This window comes from Mirounga leonina, unplaced genomic scaffold (genome assembly GCF_011800145.1).
Source record: "Mirounga leonina isolate KUSES-001 unplaced genomic scaffold, KU_Mleo_1.0 Mir_82, whole genome shotgun sequence".
Lineage (NCBI taxonomy): Eukaryota > Metazoa > Chordata > Mammalia > Carnivora > Phocidae > Mirounga > Mirounga leonina.
The window spans coordinates 43,430,527-43,440,475 of NW_023270825.1; the positions used below are offsets into that span (position 1 = coordinate 43,430,527).

At 41.3% G+C, this 9,949-nt stretch overlaps 1 long non-coding RNA gene and 1 other non-coding gene across 2 annotated transcripts in view; both read left to right on the plus strand.

The window, feature by feature from the left end:
• LOC118002444 overlaps positions 1–3,350 on the plus strand; it is a 35,541-nt gene extending 32,191 nt beyond the window's left edge. The window contains exon 3 of the long non-coding RNA XR_004677054.1: positions 3,107–3,350. This is a non-coding gene — a long non-coding RNA (uncharacterized LOC118002444). The remainder of the gene's footprint in view (positions 1–3,106) is intronic.
• On the plus strand, positions 801–906 carry LOC118002796. The gene has a single exon (XR_004677170.1). It is a non-coding gene; the product is annotated as a U6 spliceosomal RNA (small nuclear RNA).
• Positions 3,351–9,949: the final 6,599 nt, after the last annotated feature.

Sequence of the window (9,949 nt, forward strand, 5' to 3'; positions counted from 1 at the left end):
TTTATTTATTTATTTATTTATTTATTTATTTATTTATTTATTTATTTATTTATTTATTTATTTTAGAAAGAGACGGAGAGTGTGGTGAGGGTTGGGACAGAGGAAGAGAAAATCTTAAGCAGGCTAATACGTTGTTGTGCTTTTGTCCTTTAAGATTTTCGAGCACCATGGTCCTGCAAGAAGCAGTAAAGGCTAATGAGAAGCAGACAGTGCCCTGGGAAACAGGAAATCTGGTTCCATTTATGACTCCACCAGGGCCTGCCATGGAATTTTGAGCAGCGCTGGTTTGCTGCCCATGCCCTCTTGTTTAGAGGCGCCATCTGCACCTCTGGGATATAGGGGTTAGGTTTCTTGTTTTTCCTGCAAAATAGTACCTGTGTTAGGGCACCTCGGTGGCTCAGTTGGTTAAGCGTCTGCCTTCGGCTCAGGTCATGATCCCAGGGTCCTGGGATCGAGTCCCACATCGGGCTCCCTGCTCAGCGGGGAGCCTGCTTCTCCCTCTGCCTCTGCCTGCCACTCCCCCTGCTTGTGCTCTCTCTCTCTCTCTGTCAAATAAATAAGTAAAATCTTAAAAAAAAAAAAAGGGACAGGCAAGGCGCCTGGGTGGCTCAGTTGGCTGGGCGACTGCCTTCGTCTCAGGTCGTGATGCCAGGGTCCTGGGACCGAGCCCCTGCATCGGGCTCCCTGCTCAGCAGGGAGCCTGCTTCTCCCTCTGCTCTGCTGCTCCCCCTGCTTGTGCTCTCTCTCTCTCTGTCAAATAAATCTAAAAAAAAAAAAAAGGGAGGGGGGTACAGGCAGGCTTGTTTTGGCAGCACATATACTAAAAAAATTGGACTGATACAGAGAAGATTAGCATGGCCCTTGCCCAAGGATGACATGCAAATTTGTGAAGCATTCCATAAAAAAAATAAAATAAAATAAAAAAAGGGACAGGCAAGGGTGCTTTTCCATTTGGGTGGGATGTTTTCTGTGTTTGGCTTATCCTGCTTGGATGTTTCCTTCTTTCCTACTTTTTGGACATGCAGAAAGAAAACATGTTCCTAGTCTTGGAGGCAGGGGATGAGCTTCCTGGGTGGCGGCCCTCCTGAAATGCATTCTTGCATGCACAAAATGCAAAGGCAGCTGTGCACCTGCTCTCGCAGGGCTTCAGAAACCCTTTGGGGAATGGTGATGTGGTGGTCACTGTTAGAGCAGAGCAACAATCTGCTGTAATCAGGGATAAGCTAAATTTGGGCAGTACTAAAGTTTGCTCATGGAAAAGTGATTTATTTAGACAAATCTGGATTTTAAAATTGTTTTTCTTGAAGTGTAACAGATACAGAAAAGTGCATGCACTGTGAATGTACAGCTTGGTGAATTTGTGCAAAGTGAACACACCTGTGTTACCCTGGTAACCACGACATAGGTCAAAAATAAAATGTTAGAGGACCCCTCCCCCTCCCCCCCCAGTAACTAGTCTTTTGAGGTATAACCACAAACCTGACTTTCAACACTTTATATTTTTGCCTGGTTTTGACCTTTATATATACTTGCGAAATTTATTCACATTTTGTGTAGATCTTGTTCTTATTACTATTACTTATTACTTATTCTCATTACTATATGGTATTCCATGATAGAAATATGCCACAGTTTTTTATCCATTCTATGTTGATGGGATTTGGGGCTGTTTTTGTTTTGGCAATTTCAAATTATGCTGGTATGAATAGTTTTGCACCTATCTATTGGTGCTCATGTGCATGCATTTCAGTTGCCCACATTCCTGCAAGTGGAATCACTAGCTCACAGTGTTTGCAGGCATTCAGCTGTAATGGACCCTGGAAGTAGCAGTAAATGAGAGTTCGGAATGTATTTTTGATAGGGGACAAAGCACACAGCTAAGATCAGGCCCCAGGTTCCTGGTCTCCTCCCAGGCTTGGACGACAGCGGAGCCAGAACAAAGCACTTACCCTCTGTGTTTCCTCATCTGTAAATAGGAAATAATTAGTACCTGCTCTAGTATTTGCTGTGGGACGAAAAAGCCCTCTGCAAAATTTCAAGCTGCACAAATGGAAGCTGTCATTAAAATGGAAGCAGGGAAGGGAGATTTTTAATTATTAATGAGAATTAAAGAATAACTATACTTATGTGGATTTCCAATCCCAATTAAGAATCCAGAGATTAGATTAACTGCTCCGCTGGACAGAGTTGTATCACCAAAGGGGTTTGTGGTATTATTCTCTCAAACCCAGACACAGGAAGTAGCTTCCCAAACCCATCCTCTGTACCTTGCTAGAAGATTCCTCATCGGCCTAGAGCCCCAGGGGTCCTCCTCCTTCTTTCTCTCAGGCGCCAAATGCCCCAGCTTTTTCCTTCCCCCTGCATCAGCCTGAGTTGGCCTACTCTGGGAAAAACTGGTTTGGTTCTGCCTGACTGGGCCAATTATAATGCACCAGGAAAGCCAAAGGACACACTCCTTCCATGTCTTCCTGCATTATTGAACGTAAAGTGTGAGTATTGTCAGTGAGGTGCTTTGGTCTCACAGTACAACTAAAAGCTTACAGGCATTCATTCTACCAAAGACTGTGCTAAGTAAGCTACATCAGGGGCTGTAAAAAATTATTATTATTTGAAAGTAGTGTCAACATTTTTTCCATCCCTTGCAGATGGTTACACAAGTAGAAGGCAGTGCCCTCTTCTGGCCAATGCCACACTCGCATGGCTGTGGCTAAGGGGATTGTCAACTCATGGGACTGGTGCTTGGGAGGGACCTGGCTCATCTTGGGGTTAGTCTTGAGCAACTCACATTTGGGGATCCACCTTCCCTTTCTTCTTCAAAAGAGAAAAATCAAAACTGTGATGGTGGGCGCCTGGGTGGCTCAGTTGGTTAAGCGACTGCCTTCGGCTCAGGTCATGATCCTGGAGTCCCGGGATCGAGTCCCGCATCGGGCTCCCTGCTCGGCAGGGAGTCTGCTTCTCCCTCTGACCCTCCTCCCTCTCATGCTGTCTCTCATTCTCTGTCTTAAATAAATAAATAAAATCTTTAAAAAAAAAAAAACTGTGATGGTTACATTGTATGTGTGATTAACATTTAAATCATTAGACTTTTTTACCCTCCATAATGCAGGTGGTTATCCTTACGAGCAAAAACTGAGGTTTCCTGAAGAAAAAAAAATTCTCCTTCAAGACTGCAAAATAGAAAGCCGGCTGAGTTTCCAGCCTTCAGATTTTGAATACAAGACTGCAACATCAATTCTTCCCTGAATTTCTAGCTTGCCAGCCTGCTCTGCGAATTCCAGACCTGTCAGCCCCCACAATCGTGTGAGCCAATTCCTGAAAATAAATCTGTGTGTGTCTTGTTAGTTTTGTTTCCCTGGAAAACCCTAATGCAAAATCTAACTGCAAAACCCATTTATATCAGTGGCATCTCGTTTGCACAAATATAAGGGGACATGAAGTATAGCAGTTGACCTTCTGAGTTCAGGTTCAAGTCCCAGTACCATCTCATTTACTGGTTTCATAAACTAGCTCCTTAATTATACTTAGCCTTGGTATCTTCATTTGTATAAAGGAGGATGTAGTAACACTTACTGAATAGGCCGTTGTGAAGATTAAGAGAAAACGTGCTTAGAATAGTGATTGGCTCACAATAAGTACTAAATAAATGTTAGTAGTAATTATTATTAATTATTATTAAGGTCATAGAGGGAAACTGTCAAAGAAGGGTGACTTACAGGATGAGGGGTACTTGGAAGGGTAGTTAGTTTTGTTCACTGCCCCACCCCTGGTTTTCCCAGACCCTCATGCACAGGCAGTCTCTGCTTTTCACTACCTGTTCTTGGCTGATATTATAAAGCCATTTCTTGTAAAGTGTCCTGTCTCTTCCCATAGGAACCCAATCAAGATTAAAAGTTGGATTCCAAATTAAGGACTAAGTCATAGATGAAACCATTATTAAGTAACAAAAGCAAAGTTCAGTAAATCTTGATAATCATTTAAAACAGTACACTTATTCTAAGTCCAAACATAAAATTTCTTCCATAAAATTTAATCTTCACTCCATGATACAATTTACCAATTTATTATTATTTTTTAAATAATTTTAAAAGATTTTATTTATTTGAGAGACAGAGAGTGAGCAAGAGAGAGAGAGCACAAGCTGGAGGAGGGGCAGAGAGAGAGGGAGAAGTAAGCTCCCAGCTGAGCAGAGAGCCTGATGCAGAGCTTGATTCCCAGACCCCAGGATCATGACCTGAGCTGAAAGCAGACACTTAACTGACTGAGCCACCCAGGCACCCCCATTTTACCAATTTAATTAGCAGTTTTGTTTGCCTTCTCACAACTTAGGACTTCTGCAAGATGATTTGGTTGGTCAAAACCTTGTTTTTATTTTATTTTATTTTATTTTTTATATTTTTAAAAACTTTTTTTTTTAATTTTTTTAAAAGATTTTATTTATTTGAGAGAGAGAGAATGAGAGACAGATAGCAAGAGAGGGAAGAGGGTCAGAGGGAGAAGCAGACTCCCTGCTGAGCAGGAAGTCCGATGCGGGACTTGATCCCGGGACTCCAGGATCATGACCTGAGCCAAAGGCAGTCGCTTAACCAACTGAGCCACCCAGGCGCCCTTGTTTTTATTTTAAAGTTAGCCAAATGGTTATCTCCAAGTATAAGGATTTTGGTTAATTTATATATATTGACATTTTTTAAATTTATTTATTCATGAGAGACAGAGAGAGAGAGAGAGCAAGAGTGAGAGAAACAGAGGGAGAAGCAGGCTCCCAAGGAGCAGGGAGCCCAATGCGGGACTCGATCCCAGGACCCTGGGATCATGACCTGAGCCTAAGGCAGACGCTTAACCGTCTGAGCCACCCAGGCGCCCCGACATATTTTTTTTTTTAAGATTTTATTTATTTGACAGAGAGAGACACAGTGAGAGAGGAAACACAAGCAAGGGGAGTGGGAGAGGGAGAAGCAGGCTTCCCGCTGAGCAGGGAGCCCGATGCGGGGCTCGATCCCAGGACCCTGGGATCATGAGCTGAGCCAAAGGCAGACGCCTAACGACTGAGCCACCCAGGCGCCCCTTGACATATATTTTTATATATATTTATATATTTATATTTATCTGTGTGTTAATCAGTGATTCACCAGAAGGACCCACAGGATTCAATAGCAGGTTATATACTCACTGAGATTTATTATAGCAAAGGATACAGAGCAAAGTAGCAGGAAAAAGATATGCACATGTGGGGTCCAGAGACATTCAACATAGACTTCCAATGTCTCTCCTGGTCCAAATACTCCTTATCTGAGGTCATATAGGAATACTCTTTCTCTCACCATTAACTTTGAGGACATGTGTAGAATGTCTGCTGGAGAAGCCGATTTGTCTCAGAGTTCAAGGCTTTTATGGAGGGCTAGTCGAATAGGTATATCCTGCTGGTCGTATAGGTATATATGCAACCAACTATGGCATCCAAAACTCAACCCTAACAATGAAACCAGGTGCACATTGTTGATCCTGATGTTTGTGCAAAGCAACCTGAGAAGTACATATGGTATGGTCCATTGGTCCAGGTGTATGTAACAAACCCATCGGCCACTAAAGTAAAGAACACTCTAAGGGCTGCTAAGGGTTGATCATGGGTCCCTTGAAGACCTGTAGAGCACGCAACCAGACCTGCTGTGTTAACTCTTTCCTCACAGTCTGTATTTTCTAAAATGTCTATAATTAAGCTCTATTACTTCTATAATGAGAAAAGTAGTTATTAATATGAAGGCATCCAGGGGCGCCTGGGTGGCTCAGTTGGTTAAGCGACTGCCTTCAGCTCAGGTCATGATCCTGGAGTCTCTGGATTGAGTCCCGCATCGGGCTCCCTGCTTGGCAGGGCAGGGAGTCTGCTTCTCCCTCTGACCCTCCCTCCTCTCATGTGCTCTCTCTCATTCTCTCTCTCTCAGATAAATAAATAAAATCTTTAAAAAAAAATATGAAGGCATCCAAAGTTAATGATTTTCCTTTTTAGTTATTTAGTGATGTTGCTTTCTAATCTCAGGATTCCCTGTAGTCAGCAGAGCTGCTGTGAGAAGTAAAGTCACTCTACTAGACACTTCATGGATGCCCTTCATACCCTTTGGGAAAATCATAAAAACAGGCCAGGACAAAACATGTGAGACATAGAAGGAACCACAGCAACACCTAGTTCAACCTCCCCATTTAGAGATGATGAAGTGGAAATCCTGAGTAATGAAAGGACTCATCCAAGGTTCTAAACCTGAGAACTTTTTTTTTTTTTAAAGATTTTATTTATTTATTTGAGAGACAGAGAGCACGAGAGGGAGGAGGGTCAGAGGGAGAAGCAGACCCCCCGCCGAGCAGGGAGCCCGATGTGGGACTCGATCCCGGGACTCCAGGATCATGACCTGAGCCGAAGGCAGTCGCTTAACCAACTGAGTCACCCAGGCGCCCCGAGAACTTTCAATTATAAACCTCTCTTGGAACTCCTGAAATGGGACAAGGCGATGTCTGCTCAGTTGCTTCTGCTTGTCTTTCACCTGGGCAGAAACTGGAGGAGCCCTGACTGGTGGGGCTGCCTGAACTGGGTGTGCATGGTCCAATCGCCTTTAGTCTAGACAGAGGCTTCCTAGCCTCCCCAACCCCTCCCTTGTCCAGTGGCCTCAGAAGCACCAGGACTCTGTATCCAGAACCTATGCTGTTGGGTCAATGGTGTAGTTTGGACATTAATTTCATCGGCAAGACGTTAATTTCACTTACCCCTTTTCTCTCCCTCATTTACTCTCTTGTAGGTTGGAGGGTGGTGTCTGTCTCTCCACTGCCCTGCACATTCCTTGAGGGCCTCCTGGAACCCGGTTATACAGTGGTTATGATTGTGGGTAGTAAAGTCAAATGGTCCAGGGTTTGAATTCTGGCTTAGCATCTTATTGGCTTGTGTGATTTGCGTGAGTTGCTTAGTGAAAATAACAGCACCTCCTTCATAAGGTTGCTGGGAAGACGAAAGGAAGTAATAACTCTTAATTAGTATAGAGTTTGGCATATAAAAATGTTCAATAATAATGTATATTATTCTTGAAATAGGTATTCCATTCACTTCAGAAAACCCTGTTCTCTGATCTTTTTAACATTTTTGTTGAGGTAATTAACATACAATATACACATATGTATTTAAAGTATACAATGTCGTAAGTTTTAACATGTGCACACCTGTGAAACCATCCCTGTAATCAACCTAATTATCATATCTATACCTCCCAAAATTCCCTTATATCCTTTTGTAATCCCTTTTCCTGTCCCCAGGCAATCACTATTTACTCTGCCTCTACAGATTAGCTTGCGTTTTCTAGAATTTTATATAAATGGAATCAGATGGTATGCACGTTTTTTAGCTTGTTTCATTCAGCATTATTTTGAGATTCATCCATGTTGTTAAGTATACCAGTTGCTCAGTAGTATTCCATTGTTGAGGGTATCAGTTGCTCAGTAGATATACCACAATTTGTTTATCCATTCACTTACTGATGAACATTTGGGTTATCTCCAGTTTTGAAGTTTTAGAAATAAAACTTCTGTGAACACTTGTGTACAAGTCTTTGTATAAACATATACTTATGTTTCTCCTGGGAGGTGAATGGGTGGGTCCTAATATAGGTATATGTTTAAATTTTTAAGAAACTGCCACATTATTTTCCAAGTAATCGCACCATTTTGTATTTCCACCAGTAGCATGAAAGTTCCAGTTGCTCCACATCCTTGACAACAGTTGGTATGGTCAGTCTTCTAATAGATATGTAATGGTATCTCTGTTATTTTAATTTGAGATTCCTTAATGACATTTTATTTATCTGTTTGTTTGTTTGGGGGGGAGGGGCAGAAGGAGAGGGAGAGAGAGAATCTTAAGTGGGCTCCATGCTGGGCTCAATCTCACAACCCTGAGATCATGACCTGAGCTGAAATCAAGAGTCAGACACTTAACTGACTGAGCCACTGAGGCAACCCCCCCACCCCCGCCGCCCGCAATGACATTTTAAATGGGTTTTTGCCACCCGTGTATCTTTTTTGGTGAGTTACCTGTTCAAATCATTTGCCTGTTTTAATTGGGATATTCGTTTTCTTATTGTTGAATTTTGAGACTTTTTAAAATATATTCTGTATACAGGTCCTTCAAGTGATTCACAAATATTTTCTTGAAGACAGTAACTAGTCTTACCATTCTCTTAACAGTGTCTCAAAGAACAGAAGTTCTTAATTGTAAAGAAGTACAATTTATCAATTTTTTCGTGTTATGGACTGTGCTTTTGGTATTCTAATCCAAGGATCCTTTCTCTACTAAATCACTATATGGGTCACACACTATATATATATGTGGGTCTATTTCCACACTCTGCTTTTTCTCCAGTGATCTATTTTCACACCAGTATCATACTATCTTGATTACTGTAGCTTTCCCAAATTTGTTTAGCTATTTTATTTATATCTTTTTCATTTCCAAATGAATTTTAGAATTAGCTTCTTAATTTTTACACAAAAAACTGTTGGGGCTTTGATTAGGATAGCATTGAATCTATGTGACAATTTAGGGAGAACTGTCTTCTTAATTATATTGAGTCCAATATTGAGTCTTCTGGTCCATGAACATAGAATATGTCTTCATTTATTGAGGTTTCGCTTTCCTTTCTCTCAGCTATGTTTTGTAGTTTTCAGGGTATAGGGCTTACACATCTTTGTCAATTTTTTTGGTTTTAGGGTAAATGGTATTGTTTTTAATTTCAATTTCCAATTGTTTGCTAGTACATAGAAATACACTTTATTTTTATATATCAAACTTGTATCCAGCAACCTTACTAAACTCACTTATTAGTTTTAGTAGCTATTTTTATAGACTTGATTGGATTTTCTGCATAGACATTTATGTCATCTATGAATAGAGTTTTATTACTTCCTTTTCAATCTCATTATCTTTTATTTCTTTTTCTTACCCTGTTGCATTGGCTTGAACCAGTAGAGTATTGAATAGAAGTGGTGAGAGCAGACATCTTTGGCTTTTTTCTAATTTTGGAGGGAAAGCACTCAGTCTTCCACTATTTAGTATAATGTTAGCTGTAGATGCCCTATAACCAGCTGAGGAAGTTTCCTTCTATTCCTAGTTGGCTAAGATTTTTTTTTTTTTTTTAAGATTTATTTATTTCAGTGAGAAAGCAAGTGTGTGCCAGCAGGGAGAGAGGCAGAAAGAGAGGGAGAGAGAGAGAGAGAGAGAGAATCTCCAGCAGACTCCCTGCTGAGTACAGAGTCCAGCTCAGGGCTTGACCTCAAGACCCCAGGATCATGACCTGAGCTAAAACCAAGAGTCAGATGCTTAACTGAGTGAGCCACCCAAGCACCCCAAGATTTTTTTAAATCAAGAATTGATGTTGGGGGGCGCCTGGGTGGCTCATTCGGTTAAGTGTCTGCCTTCAGCTCGGGTCATAATTGTGGGCTTCTGGGATCGAGCCCCACATCAGGCTCCCTGCTCAGCGGGGGAGCCTGTTTCTCCCTCTGCCCCGTTCATGCTCTCTTTCTTTCTCTCGCTCACTCTCTCTCAAATAAATGGATAGAATCTTAAAAAAAAAAAAAAAAAAAGAATTGATGTTGGATTTTGTCACATTTTTCTGCATCTATTCATATGACTATTATTTTTGTCTTTAATATGGTAAATTATAAAGATTGATTTAATAATAGCTTTATTGAGATATAATTCATAGAGCATAAATTCACCCTTTTAGAATATGCAGTTCAGTGGATTTTACTATATTTGCAGAGTTATGCATCCATCACCACAACCAAATCCCATAACATTTTCATTACCCCAAAGAGAAACAATGCGCCTCTCAGGAGTCAGTCCCCATTTCCCCCTCACTCCTGGCAACCACCAATCTACCTTTATGGATTTGCCTATTCTGCACATTCATATAAATGGAAT